Consider the following 8,550-nt stretch of genomic DNA (forward strand, 5'->3'; position numbering starts at 1 on the left):
TCTTCCTGGTAATCTTTCTAAAAAAAATATTATATTTTTCAATGACTTCAATGGTGGTATCTCCGGTTCAGGATTCCATCATAGTTCTTAATGTCATCATAAACTATATATATTTACTTGATTTGCTGAAATTGCGGTGCGCTCAGTCTGTTGCTCTCGCCTGTGCGCCTCTCGCTGGGTTGCTAGGCATCGCTGTTGGCGTCTTCCTCGGACAGCATGGATATGGATTCACTCACGTGTGTGGGTGATCCAATCACGGCAGTGCCCTCTGATGACGTCGATGGTGATGTGGGCGCCCTGGCGATCAGCGACGCATGCGCCGTACAAAGCGACGGCACTATGACGCAGTGATTGTATTGTATTCTCATTGGTCAACTCCAGTATTTAACACGTACCTGGACCTGATGTTGCCACTCCCCCCGGAAGAAGGCACACGCAGCCGAAACGTGCGTACGGGCCGTGGCACCATCAGACCAGACGTAACTATTAGGGTATGTGCACACATTAAGGTTTTTTCGCTTTTTTTCGCGATAAAAACGCTTTACAAACTGCAGACATATGCATCCTATAATTTAGAATGCAATTTTTGTGCCCACGGGAAAAAACGCATTGCGGTAAAAAAAGCAGCATGTTCATTAATTTTGCGGATTTTTAGCACTTTTCACGCTATTCTATGCATTGAGAAAAAACGCAAAAAAAGCGCAAAAAACGCATGCGGATTTCTGGCAGAAATGTCTGGTTTTTGTCAGGAAATTTCTGCTAGAAAATCCTGATGTGTGCACATACCCTTACCAATTCATAGTCACCATAATTATGCCATCCTCTTATTAACCCATCGGTTTCTTTCATATAGTTTCTCTGTCCTTTATGGCATTGCGTATTAATTGGTCACAGGGTGTATCTATTCTTTGGCAGCACGGATCACATTTTTTGGATATAACCTTTCTCTAGTCTGTGGTGCCTTTCTCATTTGGTACTGCTCACCATCTGTTAATACTGTTTATGATTTTAATTATTATTCAATAAAATTACTTCTTAATATTCTAGTTCTGTTGTGCAAAAGTTTATTTTATAGGGTAATATACAGGAGGAAATGACATACAGGTATATACTATATACAGGGGAGAGGACATACAAGTATATACTATACCCATCACAAAAAGTGTGATCCAAGAAGTAATATGATCACCACTGCAGTACTATTGTAAAATATTAATTTTATTAGACATATTTTTTTTAAAAAGACAATATAAAAAAGTATGCATTACTACATAGATGAAAGGTGCAAATCCTCACTAATGAGGGACTATATTGCCATAAGTAACCACCAAAATCCTAGGCCAAGCATATACATACAGTTAAACCACTGGATCATGGTGGAGACACAATCTAAAATGTATCTAACATGTCATGATAACATATATGCTAATTGAACTCTCAAAGTCTCCAAGTTTAAACGCCCATAAACGCCCATAAGACGCCAATATCCCTAATAGGGAGAGACACGAGATCATATAGTGGTCTTCACCCACAGACTTTCAACATGCCCAGTGTTTGTATATAGCGGTTTAATGAAAGGTATATTACCTGATGAGTAGGCCTAGGGTGCGTACCTTGGCGTCCCTCTACCCCGACGCGCGTTTCGCAGTAGCTTCTTCTGGAGGCACATAGGACCCCTTGTTCAAAAGAAGCTTCTGAACTCTCTCGTCCATTGAATTTGTCAGTTTTTGGATGGTTTCTGCTTCAATTGTTTTGCATGTGGACAGAATACCCTCCCAGAGCTGTTGCTTAGATGTGAACTGCCTCCCGCCATCATAGACTCTCCTTTTGATGATGCTCCAGAGGTTCTCAATGGGGTTGAGGTCAGGGTAGATGGTAGCCACACCATAAGTTTGTCCTCTTTTATGCCCATAGCAGCCAGAGATGCAGATATGTTTTTTGCAGCATGAGACGGTGCATTATCATGCATGAAAATGATCTTGCTGCGGAAAGCACTGTTCTGCCTCTTGAACCATGGCAGGAAGTGTTGTTTTAGAAATTCCACATAGATTATGGAGTTCATCTTTACCCCCTCAGGGATCATAAAGGGGCCGACAATCTCTCTCCCCATGATTCCAGCCCAAAACATTACTCCACCTCCTCCTTGTTGGCGCCTTAGCCGTGTTTTCATGGGGTGTCCATCAACCAGCCATCCTCCACTCCATCCATCTGGACCATCGAGCGTTGCACGGCACTCATCGGTGAACAAAACAGTTTTGAAGTCAGTCTTCATGTATTGTTTGGCCCACTGGAGCTGTTTCTGCTTGTGTGCAGTGGATAGAGGTGGGCGACAGGATGGCTTACGCACAGCTGCAAACCTCTGAAGGACCCTGCATATTGTTGTTCTGGGGACGCTGGAGGCACCAGCAGCTTCAAAAACTTGTCTGCTGCTAGGACAAGGCATTTTTGCAGCTGCTCTTTTAACCTTACGCATTTGCCTGTTGGATGAGTCCTCAATTTTTCCTTATCAGCACGCACACGTGTGTGCTGGGAATCAGCTACATACTTCTTGATTGTGCGATGATCACGATGAAGTGTCTTGGCAATGTTGATTGTAGTCATGCCTTGACCTAAATACTCCACAATTTGTTGCTTCTCAGCAGCCGACACATCCTTTTTCTTTTCCATTTTGGCCAAAAATGTAGGCTGCTTAATAATGTGGAACAGCCTTCTTAAGTAGTCTTGCCTTTATTTGGACACACCTGACAAACTAATTTGCACAGGTATCTGCAATTGCTTTCAGTGATATAAAGAGCCCTGACACACATCACCATCAATGAGTTTAAATGACAAACAAAAAAATTCTAACCTTATCACTCCAAAACTCTTTGTGCATAATAATTTGGAACACAGTGTATATTCAGGGGAGATGACACACGTATATACTATATACAGGGGAGATGACACACGGGTATATACTATATACAGGAGGAAATGACATACAGGTATATACTATATACAGAGGAGAGGACATACGGGTGAATACTATATACAGGGGAGATGACATACAGGTATATACTATATACAGAGGAGATGACACAGGTATATACTGTATACAGGGGAGATGACGTACAGGTATATACTATATACCGTTAGGGCCAGAAATATTTGGACAGTGACACAAGTTTTGTTATTTTAGCTGTTTACAAAAACATGTTCAGAAATACAATTATATATATAATATGGGCTGAAAGTGCACACTCCCAGCTGCAATATGATAGTTTCCACATCCAAATCGGAGAAAGGGTTTAGGAATCATAGCTCTGTAATGCATAGCGTCCTCTTTTTCAAGGGACCAAAAGTAATTGGACAATGGACTCTAAGGGCTGCAATTAACTCTGAAGGCGTCTCCCTCGTTAACCTGTAATCAATGAAGTAGTTAAAAGGTCAGGGGTGGATTCCAGGTGTGTGGTTTTGCATTTGGAAGCTGTTGCTGTGAGCAGACAACATGCGGTCAAAGGAACTCTCAATTGAGGTGAAGCAGAACATCCTGAGGCTGAAAAAAAAGAAAAAATCCATCAGAGAGATAGCAGACATGCTTGGAGTAGCAAAATCAACAGTTGGGTACATTCTGAGAAAAAAGGAATTGACTGGTGAGCTTGGGAACTCAAAAAGGCCTGGGCGTCCACGGATGACAACAGTGGTGGATGATCGCCGCATACTTAATTTGGTGAAGAAGAACCCGTTCACAACATCAACTGAAGTCCAGAACACTCTCAGTGAAGTAGGTGTATCTGTCTCTAAGTCAACAGTAAAGAGAAGACTCCATGACAGTAAATACAAAGGGTTCACATCTAGATGCAAACCATTCATCCATACCAAAAATAGACAGGCCAGAGTTAAATTTGCAGAAAAACACCTCAAGAAGCCTGCTCAGTTCTGGAAAAGTATTCTATGGACAGATGAGACAAAGATCAACCTGTACCAGAATGATGGGAAGAAAAAAGTTTGGAGAAGAAAGGGAACGGCACATGATCCAAGGCACACCACATCCTCTGTAAAACATGGTGGAGGCAACGTGATGGCATGGGCATGCATGGCTTTCAATGGCACTGGGTCACTTATGTTTATTGATGACATAAGAGCAGACAAGAGTAGCCGGATGAATTCTGAAGTGTACCGGGATATACTTTCAGCCCAGATTCAGCCAAATGCTGCAAAATTGATTGGACGGCGCTTCATAGTACAGATGGACAATGACCCCAAGCATACAGCCAAAGCTACCCAGGAGTTCATGAGTGCCAAAAAGTGGAACATTCTGCAATGGCCAAGTCAATCTCCAGATCTAAACCCAATTGAGCATGCATTTCACTTGCTCAAATCCAGACTTAAGACGCAAAGACCCACAAACAAGCAAGACCTGAAGGCTGCGGCTGTAAAGGCCTGGCAAAGCATTAAGAAGGAGGAAACCCAGCGTTTGGTGATGTCCATGGGTTCCAGACTTAAGGCAGTGATTGCCTCCAAAGGATTTGCAACAAAATATTGAAAATAAAAATATTTTGTTTGGGTTATGTTTATTTGTCCAATTACTTTTGACCTCCTAAAATGTGGAGTGTTTGTAAAGAAATGTGTACAATTCCTACATTTTCTATCAGATATTTTTGTTCAACCCTTCAAATTAAACGTTACAATCTGCACTTGAATTCTGTTGTAGAGGTTTCATTTCAAATCCAATGTGGTGGCATGCAGAGCCCAAATCGCGAAAATTGTGTCACTGTCCAAATATTTCTGGCCCTAACTGTACAAGAGGAGATGACACACAGGTTATATACAGGGGAGATGACACACAGGTATATATTATATACAAGGGAGATGACATACAGGTATATACTACATACAGGAGAAGATGACACATAGGTATATACTATATACAGGGGAGATGATATACAGGTATATACTATATACAGGGGAGATGATATACAGGTATATACTATATACAGGGGAGATGACACTCGGGTATGTACTATATACAGGGGAGATGACATACAAGTATATGCTATATACAGGAAGAAATGACATATAGGTTGCACGGTGGCGCAGTGGATAGCATGGCAGCCTTGCAGCGCAGGAGTCATGGGTTCTAATCCCACCCAGGACAACATCTGCAAAGAGTTTGTATGTTTTCTCCGTGTTTGTGTGGGTTTCCTCTAGGTACTCTGGTTTCCTCCCACATTCCAAAGACATACTGATAGAGAATTTAGATTGTGAGCCCCATAGGGGACAGCGATGATACAAACTGTAAAGCGCTGCGGAATATGTTAGCGCTATATATATATAAAAAAAAAAATAATAAAATAAATAATATACACAGAGGAGAGGACACACAGATATCTATAATATAACCCTGGGAGCGTCACTCTGTCCGAAGCCTTTATAGACTGCGCAGGCGCAAGCGCCGGCGCAGTCTGGCTCCCAGGAGATCGCGGTATGCGTAAGCACTGAACGCATACCGCGATCTCCACCAGGGAGTCAGGGACCGCCAGGAGGGTAAGTATATTCACCTTTCCCCGTTCCAGCGCTGCGTGCGGCTCCGTCTCCCGACTCCTCTGCTGTGACAGTTCAGAGGGCGCGATGACCCGCTTAATGCGCGCCGGCGCCGCCCTCTGACCAGTCATAGGCAGAGGAGACGGAGTGTGTCTTCAAGAAAATGGCGCAGGAAAGCGCGGACTGCGCAGGCGCCGATTCTGGCAGCAGGAGGACGAAGAAAATGGGCGGAAAGGAATGGCGTAAGTAACAAATTGCTGTGGCATGAAGCTGTGACACTTCATGCCACAGCAATTTGTTATTTACGCCACCTGATTCCTTTCCGCCGCCATTTTCTTGGTCCTGCTGCCGTAATCGGCGCCTGCGCAGTCCGCGCTTTCCGGCGCCATTTTCTTGAAGACACACTGCCGGCGCCATTTTCTTGAAGACACACTGCAGGTGTGTCTTCAAGAAAATGGCGCCGGAAAGCGCGGACTGCGCAGGCGCCAATTCTGCCAGCAGGAGGACCAAGAAAATGGCGGCAGAAAGGAATCAGGTGGCGCAAGTAACAAATTGCTGTGGCATGAGGCTGTGGCACTTCATGCCACAGCTATTTGTTACTTACGCCACCTGATACGTGGCATATACTATGGAGCATCTTATGGAGCAGCGTATGGGGCATATGGATGGGAGCAGCAAATTAAAGAACGGTGCCGCAGGATGGGAGCAGCACATGACAGAATGGGGGCGCAGGATGGGAGCAGCACATGACAGAACGGGGGTGCAGGATGGCAGCAGCACATGACAGAACGGGGGCGCAGGATGGGAGCAGCACATGACAGGATGGGAGCAGCAAATGACAGAACGGGGGCGCAGGATGGGAGCAGCACATGACAGAACGGGGGCGCAGGATGGGAGCAGCACATGACAGAACGGGGGTGCAGGATGGGAGCAGCACATGACAGAACGGGGGCGCAGGATGGGAGCAGCACATGACAGAACGGGGGCGCAGGATGGGAGCAGCACATGACAGAACGGGGGCGCAGGATGGGAGCAGCACATGACAGAACGGGGGTGCAGGATGGCAGCAGCACATGACAGAACGGGGGCGCAGGATGGGAGCAGCACATGACAGGATGGGAGCAGCAAATGACAGAACGGGGGCGCAGGATGGGAGCAGCACATGACAGAACGGGGGCGCAGGATGGGAGCAGCACATGACAGAACGGGGGTGCAGGATGGGAGCAGCACATGACAGAACGGGGGCGCAGGATGGGAGCAGCACATGACAGAACGGGGGCGCAGGATGGGAGCAGCACATGACAGAACGGGGGCGCAGGATGGGAGCAGCACATGACAGGATGGGGATGCAGGATGGAGCAGCACATGACAGGATGGGGACGCAGGATGGAGCAGCACATACCAGGATGGAGACCATATACCAATATAAATGCTCGCCACCCGGGCGTAGAACGGGTTCAATAGCTAGTATACTATATACAGGGGAGATGACATACAGGTATATACTATACACAGGGGAGATGACATATGTATATATGTATATATACATATATGTACGTATATATAGTGTGTGTATATATATATATATATATATATATATATATATATAGTATATACTATACACAGGGGAGATGACATACAGGTATATACTATATTCAGGGGAGATGACACAGAGGTATATACTATATACAGGGGAGATGACACACAGGTATATACTATACAGGGGAGAGGACAGTTATATACTATATAAAGGAGGAGATGACACATAGGTATATACTATATACAGGGGAGAGGTCACAGGTGTATACTATATACAGGGGAGATGACAGATATATACTACTAGATTGTGGCCCGATTCTAACGCATTGGGTATTCTAGAATATGCATGTCCCCGTAGTATATGGACAATGATGATTCCAGAATGCGTGGCAGACTGTGCCCGTCGCTGATTGGTCGAGGCAACCTTTATGACATCATCGTCGCCATGGCAACCATTATGACATCATCGTCGCTGTGCCCGTCGCTGATTGGTCGAGGCCTAGTGGCCTCGACCAATCAGAGGCGCGGGATTTCTACGTCGATGCTGTGCCCGTCACTGATTGGTCGAGGCCTGGGGGCCTCGACCAATCAGAGACGCGGGATTTCCAGGACAGACAGACAGACGGAAAAACCCTTAGACAATTATATATATAGATATACAGGGGAGAGGACACAGGTATATATTATATACAGGGGAGATGACACACAGGTATATACTATACATAGGAAGAGATGACACACAGGTATATACAATATACAGGAGAGAGGACACACAGGTATATTCTATATACAGGGGAGATGACACACAGGTATGTATATACTATACACAGGAGGAGATGACACACAGTTATACACTGTATACAGGAGATGACACACAGGTATATACTATATACAGGGGAGAGGACACACAGCTATATACTATTTACAGGAGGAAATGACACACAGGTACATACTATATACAGGGGGAGATGACACACAGGTATATACTATATACAGGAGAGATGACACACAGATATGTACTATATACAGGAGGAAATGACACTGAGTTATATACTATATACAGGGGAGATGACACAGGTATATACTATAAACAGGAGGAGATGACACACAGGTATATACTATATACAGAGGAGAGGACACACAGGTTTATACTATATACAGGGGAGAGGACACAGGTATGTACTATATACAGGGGAGATGACACAGGTATATACTATACACAGGAGGAGATGACACACAGGTATACACTATATACAGGAGAGAGGACACACAGGTATAAACTATATACAGGGGAGATGACACACAGGTATATACTATATACAGGGGGAGATGACATACAGGTATATGCTATATGCAGGGGGAGATGACATACAGGTATATACTATATACAGGAGAAGATGACACAGGTATATACTATATACAGGGGAGATGATATACAGGTATATATTATATACAGGGGAGAGGACACAGGTATATACTATATACAGG

This window comes from Ranitomeya imitator, chromosome 2, assembly GCF_032444005.1.
Source record: "Ranitomeya imitator isolate aRanImi1 chromosome 2, aRanImi1.pri, whole genome shotgun sequence".
NCBI classification, from domain to species: domain Eukaryota; kingdom Metazoa; phylum Chordata; class Amphibia; order Anura; family Dendrobatidae; genus Ranitomeya; species Ranitomeya imitator.